Raw genomic sequence first — 19,388 nt, 5'->3', positions numbered from 1 at the left:
TTTCTTGGTGTGACCACACATTGGCTGGATTCGGGCACTTTTCAAAGGCATTCTGTTGCCCTCGCATGTCGGCGGATAAAGGGTCCCCACACATTTGATGTCTTGGCGAGCACATTGAACGACATAGACAGTGAGTATGACATCAGCCAGAAAGTAGTGAGAACTGCAACTGACAATGGGTCAAACTTTCTTAAAAAGCATTTCGTGAATTTGGTCAAGATGAGAACAACAATGACATTCCTGAGGAGGAGACTGAAGAAGTTGCTGATGATGATGGCTTGGATGAAGAGACTGAGGTGGAATTTGTAAATGTTGATGCCACTATGGCTGAGGACGATGGCCTCCAGTACCAGCTGCCAAAGCACCACCACTGCATGTGTCACTTGCTGAACCTGGTCTCAACCGTGGATGTTGAGAGTGCGAATAGTTCAGAGGCCTATAAGAAGCTTACAAGGTCAGCCTTCTCTAAGTCACAGGCTCTCTGGAACAAAACATCAAGGTCAACTCCTGCTGCAGAGGCAGTTGAAAAACATTGCAAGCTACAACTTGTGCAGCCAAACATAACGAGATGGAATTCATTATACTTGGCTGTGGAGCGCATTGTGCGAATTCTCAAAGACCAAGGAGGGGGACCTATGAGAGGAGATTCAAACGGCTTTCAGTGGCTTTTCAGTCATGTGACTATCCGAGAAATTGTGGAAGAGCTCGGCATGTTACAGCATGTCCTGTGAGGCTTCAACACCGTGGTGCTTTTGCTGCGCCATCAGCTTCGTGCCGAAGCCATCGGCATGAATTTCGCTGCAACTCTTTTCATGGTAAAATCTTCTGTCACAGTGGAATGTGCCAAAAAAGTGCTGATGTCCACCTCTTCCACAATTTCTTGGATAGTCACACGATGGTCCCGCATCACCACAGAGTTCACTTTGGAAATGATCTGGTCATTTCAGCATGCTGATGGCCACCCGGAGCGCGGCTCGCTCTCCACCGTTGTGCGGCCATCTTTAAACCGGTTGTACCACTCCTTAATCTGTGTGATGCCCATAGGATCGTCACCGAAAGCCTTCTGAATAATCCGAATGGTTTCCACTTGGCTGTCGCCCAGTTTCTGGCAAAATTTGATGCAGTTGTGCTGCTCCAGTCATTCCACCATTTCCTTGCAAAGAAAAAATGAGAGAATACACCCATCCTCACACAAAGGCTGCTTACAAGCAAATGACGCAATCGACAGGCGTGAAAAAACTCACGCATGCGTACGAAGGTTCAAGGTTGGCAAATGCAAGCACATGTGATTAAAATCCATCAGGTTTTTGAAAAAAATAAAAAGGTGGGATACTTTTCTAACAGACCTCATATACCCACAATAACTTACTTTTTAACCCTCTGGGGTTGATGCCGTTGTATACGACAGATAAGACCAAGCTTTACTAAACTGTAAATAACTTTTGAATGATATGAGATAGAAACTTACTTTTTTTTGCTGAAAAGTTAACTCCGCAGACTTTCAAGCCAGCCATCGGCCATCTTTGTACTCCTCATAGAAGCTGTGTGATGACGTGCGCAATGTGAGTGTCCAATCGGAATTGGTTCACTGTCACATGGTTTTCCAATCCAATTGTAGGGCAGATTTACCTCACATAAAAAGTCAAAGATCGTTTTCAGGAGTGATGTGTTACTAGGTGGCCCGTTTGAATAGCCCCCTGGGTGCTCCAATGAGTACATACTATTAGTACATACTCAGTGCACCCTGTGCCATTACGCACAGTGATCAGTGAAAGCACATGGAGAACCTCTGATGACAATCTCACATGCTCAAACAAAGAGTGTGTAACTATCAGGATTGCTCCACTAGTTTGCATGTGAATGTTACTGGATAACTCTGTTGCTTTCTCGGCGTAAAGCACTGATTACCATATCAATGGACAACAAAACGTATAGACCATTTTGTATATATTGTTCAAAATGTGCATTTGTGTTTATTATTTGAACCTTTTTGTTTTTCAGTCTTTTACACAAGACCTCAAATTACCTTTATAAAGTGTCAAAACAGTTGTTTATTATAGTTTGCTGTGTGTTTTGAATAAATGTGTGGAAAATTATTTTTCGCTTTATTTTTTCCTTGCCTATTTTTGATTGTAAACCTTTATTGCACTTATAAAACATAACAAAGACATATATATTCTGAAAACCCAGGTTGTCCTGAAAAAAAGAGACATAAAACTTGATTGTGGGATGCAGGGAGAGCTGTTAACAGCAATAATAAAACATTTATGCCAGGCGAGTGAACTGTCCAAAAAATGCCCTCGGACCCCAGAGGGTTAACTAAATAATTATTTGACATGTTTGTTTTGTTTTTTTTTCAAATCAGCTGTAATCTCATGACAATGACATCAGTTCGAGAGTTTGCAGTATGAGAGTTGTGCACAAGGTGGAATGGATCTGGCACGGTCTGGAACTAAACGGGTGAGTTATACCTGTGATTAAATCTGAGTTTTTATTGAAATACATGGAGGGGGTGGGTATTTCCTTCTTGGGCAAAATTTCATGTGGAACACCCTAGCTGTTCTGACATGAAGCTACAGCAATACACAATTTAGTTCTACTCCTCCAGCATCCTCTCATTTTTCATGATTTTGTAAAAAAGTGTGGTTGAAAGCTCTGCCACCTCTCCCTTCACAGCTGTCTTTACCTCATCCTAATCAATCCCTCACACTTCCTGACTCACTGTCTCCACATCAACACACCTCTCCTAATTTCTTCATTCATCAGCTCTTCAAAGTACTCCCACAAGCTTCTCAGCACACTCTCCCTCTGCATACTTTATCACTCTAAACTGCGCCACATCCTTTCCAACTGTCTGACAAATCATTACATATTGTTTTTATCATCTTTAAGTATCCAACTTTATATACAGTTCGTTACATGCCACTTCTTTAAACCATCACCACGCCTCTCTTGAGCTTATCATTCTTTATCATTCTGACTTTTCCATTTTTTTTGGCTAAGCATCCTTCTTTCTTTGTACCAAAGTCCCCTTGTTTTTCTTTCTCTGCCCATGTCACACCAAGTATCTTCTTTTTCTACAGTCGTTTCCCAGTCATCAAGTATTTCTTCACTTCCACCCAGCACGTGTATCAATTTCTTCCTGAACTTCACACACCAGTCTTCCACTTTCAACATCCTCCTGCTGGTTACCTCAGAAATGCTGCTACATTTAGATTCTACATTCACCCCCTCTTCCCTGCTACTAAGGTTGTATGTCCTGCGGAGGACATATCCGCCTGTATGCATCCTACTCCACTGTGTGTTCCACCTTCTTAAGATGTGTAGACAACAAAAGCCAAGCATCCTTTTTGTAAATCCACTGCCCTTCCACATTCCTCTCTCCAACACCACACCACCCCACATATCCTCAGCACCTCTGGCCCCTTCATAAACATGCCCACTGAATTCTTCACCAATCACCACTTCAGTCATAAGAAAACATGAAAACTGAAGGCATCTCATCTGACTCCAAAATTGATGGCTGATAATTGCAAGGAGCAAACAGAGTCTCCGATTTTGGTTCTATATCGTGTTGTTCTCAGAATTCTGGCCAAGAGCAGAATAAGAGAATAAGATATCTCATATAACCATGAAACTCGCTCTAGACGGGATGCCAGTCCATCACAGATCACACACCTAGCCAAGGATGATACCCATTCACAGCTAAGTGGACTTAAACTGAAAAAAGAACCAACTTAAAAATCTGTTTCAGTTGGTAATGCCTGAAGGAATTAAGTTGTTTGAACTTAAGTTAGTAAATTAGATCAACTCAATTTCAATTTAATTTCAATTTATTACATTTATAAAGCGTTAAACCACAGCAAAGCTGAGTCAAGATGCTTCACACAAGTAAGGTCTAACCTTACCACAACCCCTAGAGGAGGGGTGGGCAACGAGGGCTGAGACACTGCAGGTTTTCCTTGCAACCAATCACCTCAGCAGGTGGGTTGCTGATGAGCCTCTCCCTTGAACATAAACACCTGGTTATCAATGAAATCACCTGCTGAGACACCTGAACATTAATGAAATCACCTGCTGAGGTGATTGGTAGCAAGGAAAACCTGCAGTGCTTCGGCCCTTCATGGCACATGATTGCCCACCCCTGCCCTAGAGCATGCCCACAGGTGACAGTGATAAGGAGAAACTCCCTCTGATAATTTTGAAGGAAGAAACCTCAAGCAGTCCAGACTCAAAGGGGTGACCCACTGCTTAGGTCATACAAATAAAAATCATTTTTAACAATACAGAGGAACATCAAAGTTTTGATAATTATTAACTCCATGCAGATGTCCAGGACAGTACCAGTTGATTGGGTGGGGGGGATTGGGTCTTCAGATTCAGTCTTCAAGCATAGTCTGTTTTGCAACTGCCATAGTCGACCTTCATTGGCACTCATGGGTGTAGCCACACAAGCGTCAGCACCACAGGCAGGGGTTGTCCACGCCATTAGTCTACCTTACTAACTTAAGTTCAAACAACCTGATTCATTTAGATCAGTGGTCCCCAAACTGTTCCAGAAAGGGCCGAGAGGGTGCAGGTTTTCTTTGCAGCCACTGACTCCAGCAGGTGATTTCACTGATTAACTCATCCCACCTGTTCAAAGGGATGTTAATCAGTGAAATCACCTGCTGAAGTCAGTGGCTGCAAAGAAAACCTGCACCCTCTCGGCCCTTTCTGGAATAGTTTGGAGACCACTGCTTTAGATGTTACCATTCAAAATAATTTTGTTAAGTTGGTTCAACTATTCTCTTTTTTCAGTGTAGATAATGTATATGAATTGCTATGGACACAGACATGTAGTGGGACTGGGCATCAGATCCAGGTTTACATATTGCTTGCACAACTCCATCCCATTGAACTACTTGCTCTGTGCATTGAGCAGGTGTTGTCTAAATGTTTGCAAGGTTAATACATGATATCATGGTTTGTGGAATTTAAAACTAATTTATTCCACTGTAAAATCAAAATGCCTTTAGTTTTCAATTTGAAATTTACAGGGAGTTGTAAATGTAAGAATTGGTGTTAGTCTTTGCTATATCATCAATTAATTTGATTTAGTGAACCCCATAGACAAACCAAAATAATAAATACACATGGCCTCCATTTACAAAAAGCTGCTGTCTTGGATGACTGTTACTGTATTATGTTCATCCGTTGAGAACAATTTAATATTGCTGACCATATTGTGGTACAAAATCAATTATGTCAAATTCTGAAGCATCATGACTAATAGCCTGTTTGATCTAATGAGGAAGACAAAACAGAACCAAAAAAGCAAGTTATATTCATTAGACCTTAGAGCATCCTGTAATTGCTTTAGAGATCCATTAGGGGCAGCCTTTTACATCCAAGTGATGAAGGCTGGAGCTGCCTGAGACATAATTGAGAAGCTGAAATGGTCTAATCGTGCCCATGTCTATAAATAACTTCATTTTCAACCACACATCAATTTCTATCATGTCAGACCACATTTAAATCAATGCAAAAACAAATGTGACCAAATCTGTATTCTTCAAAGGACATTGATCGGTTTGTGTGAGCACTTATTTCTTGTGATATGCAGGTTAGGTGAATTGGAATCTTTAAAAATTGTCCAGGTCTCCCTTGTAAAAGAGATCTCTATCTCAATGGGACTAACCTGGTTAAAAAAAGTTAAATGTAACATGCCTGCATTTCTATTACTGATTAATGAATACACCTCATGTAAATGAAAAGGTCATTTCATGTTAAACAGCTTGACTTAATAGTGTATTTGTTGCATATGACACACCAGGGTCAGCATTGATTCTGCTACTGGTAACACTGTAACCGAGTATAACTTGCCCAATGGACAGGCATCTCCACCATGCTTATGCTAGTGAGGAGGGTTGCATGGCACCCAGTAGGATCAAAAACAAGACCAGTCAAAGGGAAGATAAACTCTTTGGGGGTCAATGGCTATCATGCTTTTGTTTTTTTTTTTTTTTTTTTTTTATGTTTACAGATACTCCTTAGACATTACTCTTTTGAAAAAAAAAACAAAAAACTGATTGTCCACTTGAATTTTCAATAGGCAGCCAGGTTGGGTCAACTGAACAATTACACAGGCATCAAAATTAAAAGATGCTCAAATCATATTGAAAACTATACCACATTATTTGTCTGATCACAAAGATTCTGAAAAGGTATAGTTTGGACTATCTGTCTGACTGTTCTGGAGTTATGGGGTAAAAACAGCAATCATGGTGAAAAAAGTCAATTTTAGTTCTAATTTTGGTAAAAACTGATGCAAAGTATTGGTTGAGTTAATAAGGTTTTAAAAAGAATAGTTTGCACCATGTGTCACGCTAAGTTATCACGTTGCAGGGTAACATATGTCACATGTAACCAATCTTGATGGAAATTCGAGGCTGTGCGGGCAGTCAAGATGTTGGGGCTGTGATCACCCTGAGGGTGGATAAGGAACTATTTGTTAGACTAATGTATAATAAGGTGAAACATCATCTGTGGTACAGTAGCCATCGACCTGCTGACACAGGAATCAAAGCACATTGTTTCTCCAAAAGTACACCTCATCACACTGTGGTTACAGCACAAGACAGCTCAGTCCTGATAAATGCCTGTGCTATACTGTTACGTTGGGCTGACTACTTTGAACAGTAATATAAGGATGATCTTCCTGCTGGGATCAGAATCACAAAACTTTATTTCTTACTTTATTATTTAGAAAATAACCTTTGACATGGCTCAACATACAAAGCAAAACCCAAACAATAACATGAAAGGATGCATTCCAAAAGTGAAATAAAAGTAACTGTGCAAATAGAACAAAATTGCAACATAATTAAAATAGTATTTGTGTGCAAATTGGCCTTGTGGTTTATGTGATACTAGTAAGGGGATCTTATTATTGTTCTATGGCAGTGGGAATAAAGGAGTGATGATAACTGTTTTGTTCTTGGCTAGCGTTGGCATTATAGAGATGACCTGATGGTAATAACTGAAAAGACTTGTGCAAGGGGTGGGATCTGCTGGGTAGTTGGATTTTTACTGCTTGTGTATGGAGTACAGATAATTAAGTTTGGGTTTCACCAGTTATTTTATGTGCTTAAATAAAGATCCTGGAAGGTTTTGCTTAACTGAGATGAAATTCAACCAAGATGGGATATTGAAAGTAAGTACAGATTCAGTGAGTCATTTCATAACAGTCCTTTTTCCATGATGTACTTTACCTTCCACATGCAGTACTTCTTGAAAAAGTTTAATATTTTCTCTTATAGTTTTCTCAAATCTTTCACAAAATGAAAACATTGTATATTCTTTTTTTGAGTTCAAATGAATTAGAATGTTTCCAGCATATTTTTTTAATTTAATTTTGATAACTACAGCGTACAGTTCCAAAATCCAAACAAAACAAACATCTTCTGTCTAAGAATATTAGAATAATTCAATTCAACTTTGAGTAACTCATTATTTGTGCAGTATAAAGACCATCAACTGAGATAAACTGGTGTGTACCCCACCTAATGCTCTATGAATGCTGGGATAAACTCCAGCCCCAACGTAAACCTTAATTGGAGTAAGCAGTAGAAGATGACTGAGTGAGTGAAATACCATGAACCTCTCAATCTGGTTCAGTACACACACAACCAAAAAGGGAAAAATTGCTGAACTGACAGTCGTCCAGAAGACACTCATGGATACCCTCTTACAAGGAGGGCAAGCCACAGAATGTCACTGCTGAAAGGCCTGGATGTTTACAGAAAGCTGTATCATCATGGATGTTGACTAGAAGGGAAAAGTGTGGTCAGAAATGGAGCACGAAGAACAGGGATGACCACAGCCTTGAGAAGATTGATAAGCAAAGCTGATTCAAGAACTTGGGAGAGCTTCACAAGGAGTGGACTGAAGCTGGAGCCATCAAGAGCTATCATGCATAAGTATCACATTCCAAATGTCAGGCCACTTCTGAACCAGAAACAATGTCTGAAGCATGTTATGTACATTTAGCAAAGGAACTGGACTGTTGCTCAGTGGTCCAAAATCATCTTTTCAGATGAAAGTACATTTTGCATTTCATTTGGAAATCAAGGTCCCAAAGTCTGAAGGAAGAGTGGAGAGGCAGAGAATCCAAGTTACTTGAAGTCCTCTGTGAAGTTTCCACAGTCAGTGATGACTTGGGGTGCAGTGTTATCTGCATGGTTTGGTATAAGTACACCAAATGGCAAATGTCAGCTCTCCTCAGTTTGTGTGTGAGTTATATGCATGCATGCAGAGCTTTTGGTCTTTTCTGAATTCTGCCGCAAGCAGGCTGCTTCTATTTTTACACATGCACAGAGATGGTGGCGGAAGACATCAAACACAGTACAGTTTTCACTCATGGCAGCAACATGATAGCTACAAGACACTTAACTCAGTCATGGTAGTGGCAACATGACACTTAACTAAACTGACTAAATCAATTGAACTACAAAACGCAATTAACATGAATCACAATAACATTTAAAACACCCAAACCCTAAACTCCCATGGTGCACAGCACCACAATGTCCATTGTTCACTGTTGTTAGCTAATACTGCTAATTTCTCCAAAGGTATTAGTACTGTCAACTTTCCGTTTTCATCATTCATCCTGGACCTAAAATACATAAGCATACCAAACAGCAAATGTCATCTCTCCCCAGTTTCTCCGTGATCAAAGCCATACACACGCACCCACACATACACGCACACAGGGGCTACTTGGCCATTAAATATATATGGCATAATTTATGTGTTATGTTGCCAGTCCCATTTTTTCGAAAATGTTCATACGCATGCTAATATTTTGCCATCTTGTTTGTTTTTATAAATTGTAGTGTATGTATTAAAATGGTCATGCACATCTTTTAGGTCCTGTTTTGTGCATGCGCAAGATTTATAAATGAAGCCCATGGTCCTTTCTGCATGAACCTAGCTTGTTCTCCCACTGTTTGCGTGGGCTCCCTCTGGGGGCTCCAAATTTCTTCCACTTCCAAAGACATGCACTTTGCATGAAGTCAAGTCAGTTGTGGAAGCATGTACTGGTGTTGCACTTTGCCACAATTGCAACACTACGGAACTGCCTTGGCTTCTGGATGGCAACCACCCAGGCAGATAACTGGTACATTCCCACATCTGTAAAATAACCATGTGTCTGTCACAGCCAGAAGAATGTGGGTGTCCCCTCAGCCTCCTACAGCTACTGCTGGATCATACACAGAGTAATGGGCCACATGGCCAAGATGTCAAAGCTGATTCTCCCTCAGAATGCAAGTGATAGTGCTCATCTTAAGGCCCCCTGACAATTGCATGACTTTGATGCACGCATTTACATGCAGGAGAGTAAAATCGTCATTAATGGGTGTAGACTGAATGTGAGAGGGGCGCCGGTGGATGCAATTGTGCAAGGAGAATTTTGAAATGTTCAAAAAATCTTTCACGCATAAATGTCGTGCAGCATTGCGCGATCTACTGCCCAACACTACGTGCAGCTCATCAAGTCGAGTAAAGAAGTGAACAGGGTGAGTGATTGTGTCAGTGCACCATATCAAATTGCAGCCCATCTGAACGATTATAACAAGATGTTAACTCTATCATAAACATACTTTTACAGCTGCACACAAGAAGGAAAGAACATGCAACCGTTTTACCAAACCATGACAATGTAAACATGACAAATAATTACCTTTATAGGAGGCTCCCTTTATAGAATGCTTCCTCCACATTGTTCAGAGCGTGCGCGTGAGAATGGCTGTTGTTGGAGCGGTCCTCTGTGATTCAGGAAGTGATTATAGCCGTTTTCAACAGCCAACTCACAGAGAAATTGATTAATCCGCTACAAAATAAACATTTTATATACGCAGTGCATGGCAGCCAGTAGAACAAAGCACAGCGTCCAGCTGGGAACACAGCGGGTGGGATCATCACAACGATGTGCGTGCAAGTGCGTGCATCCAAGTCGTGCGTCAGGAGGCCTTTAGTCTGTCTTAGTAACTGCTCCTTTGCCACAAAGTCACTCTAGCAGTACCCAAGGATCCTCCAGCGACACCTTATATGAAAGACATCCCATCACCATCTTAGGTCACTGGTTAGGGTCCAAGTCTCACAACCATGCAGCAAGACAGACAACACCAGGTCCCGAAAGACTTGGGCTTTCATTCACCTTCAAATGTATGGGCATCAACAAACATCTCTCTCCAGTGACCTCATGACTCCATAAGGTCTTCCCAGGTCCCTCTTGATCTCAAAGGCCAAGGACCCAGAGACATGTATGTCATTGCCGAGATGAACTGGTCACTCTAAATTGACCATAGGTGTGAGTGAGAGTGTGAATATGTTTGTTTGTCTATATGTGGCCCTGCGATAGACCTGTGGCCTGTGTCCAGGGTGTACCCCGCCTCTTGCCCAGTGATGGATGGGATAGGCTCCAGCTCCCTGTGACCATTAACTGGAATAGAAAATGAAAGGATGGATGGATTTAGTAGCAGAAGGTAAACACTCCATGACAATTTTAAAAGAAAGTTATTTTATCCTACTTTTGAGACAGAATAGTGTCGGTATTCACATTCAGCTTAGTCAGATCTCTTAAAACTCAAGAGTCTTTAATTCTGATTTGAAGTCATTTGAATTTTAATCTGGTTTCTATACATTGTCAGATTATGTATGTGTCAAAGTACAGGCTTGTAGTTCAATCTGCCATTTAGTGGGCCTGACAGAGTTGGAGATTGCAGCGGTTGCAAATATGCGCTTGATAATGAGCACAGCCGGAGGAGCGGTTTCTTTGGTAAAGCACACTGAACGTCTACATAAGCAGAAAGTGCTGCTGTGGCAAAAACAGCTGAAAATGTCTTCCTTCAGTGGTTGTAAAAGCACTGCAAAAGCTATGTGCTGAACAGATGTTACTCTTGTGGTTAATCTTGAATTTGAGAAATGTCTCGCAAGTATCTTACATGATAAGGATAAAAATAAAATTTCATTCAGTACCTTTTCACGCCCTAGTTTTGGTGTTCTTTTTCTCCTCAAAAGCATATTAGAGGAAATAAACAAGTGCAAATTCCTCCATACTGCATATCCATTATGAATAAGCAAATAAATAATGCAAAACACATTTCTAAATCAGCATATGCATCACATAAAACCGACAATAAGTAAAAAATACACTTGAAAAATACATGAGAAATATTTTCATTCATCATAAAAAGTAATTCTATGCGTTTTTCAGTTGAGAACAGTTAAGTGTGTCATGAGGTAAGTGTCAACCATTACAACACACAAACCTCTACAGAGAGAGAGAAAGAAACTTTGCATGTGCCCATCGCCCATATGAAAAGAACTTGGACATTAATTTTCAATTCAGACTTAAAGATTTCAGACAACATTCAATCAAGAGATGCACAATACATCCCCTACCCTATAATAAGTGTAATCACTGAATACTTAATTATAAATTTGCTCATATAGTGCAGCAGATAAGAGAATATTTAGAGCTGAATCCTGCAAATGGTGATAAAAACATCAAATTCAACAGAAATAGTCCTCAGACAATCCTCTTAAAAAAAAACAAAACGATTGGCCACTTGCATTTTCAGTCGGCGTTCAGGTAGAGGTCAATTGAAGAATTACACAGGAGTCAAAATTAAAAGATGCTCCAATCATATTGAAACCTATGTTGTGGGCTGGGGTGTTTGGCTGGCTTTGTTTTTGTTTTCTGTTTCTCCTTCCAGGTGGCATGCATTCAGGACTGAGTGGCTGACATGTGGTTGAGTATTAGGACCTCACCCTGAACACCTGAGGCTTGTTATCACGTGCAGGTCATCAGGACTCACAGCTGTGGTGTATCTGTCTTGATCAGAGTTTGCTGCACTTAAACCTTGAATAAACTGTGTGTGATTGCCAGAGACTCGACCTTGTGAGCAGATGTGTGAGATCGACGTCAGGAGAACAATCTCACCATTACGGACGCAGAGACCGCTCCAGGTTTGACACCACAGTCTGTGAAGGAGGATTGGGTGAGGTCTCACGCTCTTCAGCACACTTCCTGAGGTAATTTGGTTTTGGTGACTTTCATGAAGTAATGGCAGTGGATTTGGTGTCCTTGTTATATTGAGCTGTTACGCTACGCTAATCGCCTAATCAGCTTCTGCTGCAGTGGAGATTTGAACTGAGTTGTTCCGTGCCTGCAGGGTGAGAAGCTGAGTTATATTAAAGCCAGGAAGTGTTTGCTGATTGTGTGCACCTTTGAGCTGTGTCTCTCTGTGTGGAGAGTGTTGGACTCACCTCATGATTTCTTCCTTCGCAGACTCGGTTTGTCGCGGCCGCCTGGGGGGTGTCGGCGGGGTCCCTGGGTCCGTTTGCGCTGCTGAGAGCGCGCCGTGTTTCCACCTCACCAGACCGCGGACCTTTTGGGTTGTTTATCACTCCACTCACTATTATGTTTATTAAATTCTGTTACCTTTTGAACCGTGCTCTGCTTATTTTATGCTGGGTCCTGTCAAACGCTGGGTCGGTGCTCCGACCGCGTCCGACACATAACAACCTATGCCACATTATTTGCCTGATCATGAAGATTCCAAAAAGGTATGGCTTGGACAGTCTGTACCTGAATTCTATGGAGTTACAGGATAAAAACAGCAACAATGGTGACAAAGGTCAGTGTCGGTTTGTACGGGGTCAAAAGTTAAAGTTGCTCCAATTTTGGTAAAACGTGATGCAAATTACTAGTTGAGTTAACACATTTTTAAAAAGGAATAGTTTGGACCATGTATCAGCCTTACTTATCATGTTACGGGGTAACATATGTCACATATAGAATCCAATAGACGTAGACCTTGTTTGACCTTTTCTTTGGAGGCCAAGCACTCAACACTGTCAAAACTATTCCATTTATTAATCCTATTAGCTCAACCAATAATTTGCATCACTTTTTACCAAAATTGGAGCAACTTTAACTTTTGACCCTTGTACAAAATAAAATTGATCTTTGTCATCATTCTTGCTGTTTTTATCCCGTAACTCCATAGAATTCAGACACAGATAGTCCAAACTATACCTTTTTGGAATCTTTATGATCAGGTAAATAATGTGGAATATTTTTCAATATGATTGAAGCATCTTTTAATTTTGACCTCTGTGTAATTCTTCAATTGACCCCTACCTGACCACCGATTCAAAAGTCAAGTGGCCAATCGTTTTTTTCAAAAGAGGAGTGTCTAAGGAGTATTTCTACCGAATTTGATGCTTTTATCACTATTTGCATGATTGTTTCAGTTATCTGTTGCACTAATAGGATCCACTTATCAACACAGCATCAAGACCTACTTGGAATAAGTATATGTCCATCCGTCTTAAAAAGATTACCCATTAAAATACATCGATATATTCACAGTGACTGCCATGGTAATGTTGACCAAGCGCCTTGGGGCAACTGTTTGTTGTGATTTGGCGCTATACAAGAAAAAAGTTGATTGATTGATTGATTGACCAGGAGGGTGCTGGAGGACAAATGCTGGGTGCAGATGGAGAGAAATGCATGTCTAGATGCGGTAATTTTTCAACATTGCACCCACTAAGTCTCAACCTCACACATTCTCGAGAAATACTGATTTCTCAGAATGCAGAAGATGGAGAACCACGCCGTACTTTTTCTGTGTCACGCTCAAAACCTCTCAATCGCTTCAATCAAATTGGAATGAGACTAAAAGTGAAATTTCCTAAATGAATAATTGTGGTGAATAATATACCAATTTTAAGTCCTCTGTTTATTTTTCAAATGTGTTTTAATGTTCTGCTGCTGCTCAAGTACTGCATTATAATATATAAAAATTGTGTAACCACATCCAACATTTTTAACTTATAACATTGCATTAAATGGTGGGATTTTATCATTGTAAAAATCTGATTTAATACTGACTCACTTAATAAAATTCTTAATAGTTTTGTCAGTGTGTGGAATAGAATTTCAGTATGTTGACAGTAGCCACTCCCTGCTTTCAACTTATCAAATTTCATTTTTGACAAATAAGTGAGTTACTGTTCAGTATTTTGAGCACGGTATGAAGGGTTGAGTGATTGCTTGTCACAGGTCTGTGTTCGCAGAAGAGCAATTGTGCATGTGCAGCTTGAAAGCTTCATTGTGACAGTGCTTTCCCACCCGTGGATACTGTTCTGTGCCCTTCTGGTTACAGATACTGTTCTGTGCTCTAGAATTTCAATACTTTTATGTGTGACTTTTGAGACTAAATTAATTAATGTATGATTGAAACATACTTAAATGGACAACGTGGAAGAAGGAAGCGACTGGTAAATACAGTGTCAATGACAGCGATGTAGAAGGGCAGATGAATTTTTGAAAAAGGATTGACATGACTGTGAAGAATAAATTTGTATAAAGTGCCTTACATGTGCTTGCATGACCGGCCAGCCATGTCTGAGGGCACACAGCACAAAAAGCCGCCTCTCAGTTGATCACCGACTAGCCACACACTGACAGCTGGAAATGATGGCTCAGTGCACATGACGTGTTACATTAAAAACACAAGAAAAGAACAAGTATAAATAAGTACTACAATAACTACATATAAAATTACACAACAAATAACTAAAATAATCACAGAACACAGAAACAGATAGTGACACAGGTGGGCGTGGCCGCAGACAGCAGCAGCTGTTGAGACCATCGCAACTGTATCATGCACACCTGTCCAACTGTGTGTCCCTCCCAACAGCAGTGGAATGTTTCACGGTTCCCCATTTCGTTTTTTGTTCGCCATGTTCTTCAGATTTCTGCTTCTTTCACCCAATGTCATGTTATGTGTGAATGGGCCCTAAGGAAAGTATTTTGTTTTTTCAATTTCAGTTTATTTTCATTTATATAGCACAAAATCACAACAGAGTTGCCTCAAGGCATTTCATACAAGTAAGGTCTAACCTTACTAACCCCCAGAGCAGCAGTGGTAAGGAAAAGCTCCCTCTGAGGAAGAAACCTCAAGTAGACCAGACTCAAAGGGGTGACCCTCTACTTGGGCAATGCTACAGACACAAATTACAGAACAATTCAGGAAATGAATATATAGGAAATGCTGTTGGTGCACAGGACAGGAGGGTCTCCAGCACAAATACCACACCCATCTCTGGATGGAGCTGCACCTTAAACAGAGAAAAAAAAAAAGAAAAAAAAAAAACAGAATCAGGCATCAGAAAGACAAGAAATACAGTATAATTTTTCAGCATTCAACAACAAAAACAGGAAATACTAAGGTGATCCCCGGCCACTAGCACTAAGCTTCACTAAAAGACCCAGAATTTAGGTAAAGTTGAGGCCGCGGCACGCTCAGTTTCCTAATAAGATGAATTAAAAGAGTATGCTAGCCATACGAAAGGGAAAATAAGTGCGTCTTAAGTCTGTATGTGAAAGTCTCCACAGAATCTGACTTTTATTGATGCAGGGAGATTATTCCACAGAACAGGGGCATAGTAAGAGAAAGCTCTGTGACCCACAGACTTCTTATTTACCCTAGGAACACAAAGTAGTCCTGCACCCTGAGAACGCAAAGCCCGGACCGGTACGTAAGGTTTAATTAGGTCAGCTAGGTATGGAGGTGCCAGTCCATGAACAATTTTATAGACTAGTAGCAGAACCTTAAAATCTGATCTCACCGGACAGGAAGCCAGTGAAGGGATGCCATATGGGTGTAATGTGGTCAATCTTTCTGCTTTGTGTCAAAAGTCTGGCAGCAGTATTTTGAACCAATTGGAGACCCCTAATGCTAGACTGCGGTAAACCAGAAAATAGAACATTGCAGTAAATATCTTTTACCCAAAAGGCTTCAAAACCCAGACACAGGAGTTAACTCAAAAGTCAGACTTTCCTACTTTGAGAAAGATTACAACTCCAGAATACAAAAAATCTATTCTATACTCACAACACAAAGTTGCTATAGAAAACACCAAAGACATGAAACCATTAACCAACAGTGCACAACAAACATACCTACATTCAATGGACCCACAACTAGAGGCAAGCAGGAGTCATTATATACGAGGTGTATTAGATAAGAAACCGACACTTTTATTTTTTTTTTAACTATATGGATTTGAATGACGTGCGATTACACCAATCATGCTTGAACCCTCGTGAGTTTTTTCACGCGTCGGTGACATCATTTCCCTGTGGGCAGGCCTTGAGTGAGATGTGGTCCCGCCCTCTCGGCTGAATTCCTTTGTTTCACACGCTGCTTGAGACGGCGCGCGTTGCTTTATCAGAAATTTTTCTGGACCTGTGAGGAATATCTGAGTGGAAACTATTCGAGAAATTAAGCTGGTTTTCGGTGAAAAGTTTAACGGCTGATGAGAGATTATTGGGTGTTTCTGTCGCTGTAAGGACTTCCCACGGAGCTTCCAGGCGCCGTCGTCGGCCTGTTTCGAGCTGAAAACATCCTAATTTAAGGCTTAATTCACCCAGGACGTCGTGACAGAACAGAGAAGATTCAGAAGAGGCCGGCATGAGAACTTTATGCAGACATTCCACTGTTTAAGGACATTTTGTAATGAAAGACGTGCGCGCAAATTCGCCGAGTCGTTTCCGTGATGACTCTGCGAATCTGTGTGCGCCGCGACAGGAAAAACACCTCCGTGTTGAAAACCATTTGTAAAATTCATGCGGCTTTTGATGACTTTCAACAAGTGAGTAACTGAGAAATTGTTTAACAGCTTGGTCATGTTCCAACTTGCCCGTTAAGGTTTCCAACGGAGGTGTTTTTCCTGTCGCGACCCCCCACGGTCGGGTCCGGCCCGACATGCGACTCTGCCCGCACGTTCTTTCATTACAAAATGTCCGTTAACAATGGAATGTCCAAATAAACTCCTCATGCCGACTTCTTCTGAAAGTTCTCTGTTCTCTGATGACTTCCTGGGTCAACAGAGCCTGAAATGGTGGTTGGCTCTCACTGCGGTATTGTATCACTTCCTGTTCCGGAGCACAGCGGTGTTTTGCTGTATCTGTTAGCTGTTTAATCTGCGCAGTTAGATTGATCTAGTTAACTAGATAACGATTTGTTTCACAGTGTAATCTTCACGTGCCTTAACTAAAGCACTCCCTCTGCTGAATCACCTCTAAATTATTTACACATTATTCACTTTGTGTGTTTTTAGGAATCCGCTAGCTTAGCATAGCTACTAGCTCTTAGCCGATTTAGCATGGCGGCTTCTCCTGTCTCTCCTGCACTTTTCTGCTCTGGGTGTGAAATGTTTAGTTATTCCTCGGCCTCCTTTAGCAGTAATGGTACTTGTAATAAGTGTAGCTTATTCATAGCTTTGGAGGCCAGGCTGGGCGAATTGGAGACTCGGCTCCGCACCGTGGAAAATTCTACAGCTAGCCAGGCCCCTGTAGTCGGTGCGGACCAAGGTAGCTTAGCCGCCGTTAGTTCCCTTCCAGCAGATCCCGAGCAGCCGGGAAAGCAGGCCGACTGGGTGACTGTGAGGAAGAAGCATAGTTCTAAACAGAAGCCCCGTGTACACCGCCAACCCATTCACATTTCTAACCATTTTTCCTCACTCGGCGACGCACACACCGAAGATCAAACTCTGGTTATTGGCGACTCTGTTTTGAGAAATGTGAAGTTAGCGACACCAGCAACCATAGTCAGTTGTCTTCCGGGGGCCAGAGCAGGCGACATTGAAGGAAATTTGAAACTGCTGGCTAAGGCTAAACGTAAATTTGGTAAGATTGTAATTCACGTCGGCAGTAATGACACCCGGTTACGCCAATCGGAGGTCACTAAAATTAACATTGAATCGGTGTGTAACTTTGCAAAAACAATGTCGGACTCTGTAGTTTTCTCTGGGCCCCTCCCCAATCGGACCGGGAGTGACATGTTTAGCCGCATGTTCTCCTTGAATTGCTGGCTGTCTGAGTGGTGTCCAAAAAATGAGGTGGGCTTCATAGATAATTGGCAAAGCTTCTGGGGAAAACCTGGTCTTGTTAGGAGAGACGGCATCCATCCCACTTTGGATGGAGCAGCTCTCATTTCTAGAAATCTGGTCAATTTTCTTAAATCCTCCAAACCGTGACTATCCAGGGTTGGGACCAGGAAGCAGAGTTGTAGTCTTACACACCTCTCTGCAGCTTCTCTCCCCCTGCCATCCCCTCATTACCCCATCCCCGTAGAGACAGTGCCTGCTCCCAGACCACCAATAACCAGTAAAAATCTATTTAAGCATAAAAATTCAAAAAGAAAAAATAATATAGCACCTTCAACTGCACCACAGACTAAAACAGTTAAATGTGGTCTATTAAACATTAGGTCTCTCTCTTCTAAGTCCCTGTTGGTAAATGATATAATAATTGATCAACATATTGATTTATTCTGCCTTACAGAAACCTGGTTACAGCAGGATGAATATGTTAGTTTAAATGAGTCAACACCCCCGAGTCACACTAACTGCCAGAATGCTCGTAGCATGGGCCGAGGTGGAAGATTAGCAGCAATCTTCCATTCCAGCTTATTAATTAATCAAAAACCCAGACAGAGCTTTAATTCATTTGAAAGCTTGACTCTTAGTCTTGTCCATCCAAATTGGAAGTCCCAAAAACCAGTTTTATTTGTTATTATCTATCGTCCACCTGGTCGTTACTGTGAGTTTCTCTGTGAATTTTCAGACCTTTTGTCTGACTTAGTGCTTAGCTCAGATAAGATAATTATAGTGGGCGATTTTAACATCCACACAGATGCTGAGAATGACAGCCTCAACACTGCATTTAATCTATTATTAGACTCAATTGGCTTTGCTCAAAATGTAAATAAGTCCACCCATGACTTTAATCATATCTTAGATCTTGTTCTGACTTATGGTATGGAAATTGAAGACTTAACAGTATTCCCTGAAAACTCCCTTCTGTCTGATCATTTCTTAATAACATTTACATTTACTCTGATGGACTACCCAGCAGTGGGGAATAATAAAACTCGCAGCTTAAAGCAGATAACCCGTAAGTTGGAGAGGAAATGACGTCTCACTAATTTAGAAGATCTTCACTTAGCCTGGAAAAAGAGTCTGTTGCTTTATAAAAAAGCTCTCCATAAAGCTAGAACATCTTACTACTCATCACTAATTGAAGAAAATAAGAACAACCCCAGGTTTCTTTTCAGCACTGTAGCCAGGCTGACAAAGAGTCAGAGCTCTATTGAGCTGAGTATTCCTTTAACTTTAACTAGTAATGACTTCATGACTTTCTTTGCTAATAAAATTTTAACTATTAGAGAAAAAATTACTCATAACCATCCCAAAGACGTATCGTTATCTTTGGCTGCTTTCATTGATGCCGGTATTTGGTTAGACTCTTTCTCTCC

Source organism: Thalassophryne amazonica, chromosome 2, assembly GCF_902500255.1.
Source record: "Thalassophryne amazonica chromosome 2, fThaAma1.1, whole genome shotgun sequence".
Lineage (NCBI taxonomy): Eukaryota > Metazoa > Chordata > Actinopteri > Batrachoidiformes > Batrachoididae > Thalassophryne > Thalassophryne amazonica.
The sequence above is the reverse complement of the archived record's forward strand: the minus strand, read 5'-3'. Positions refer to the sequence as shown.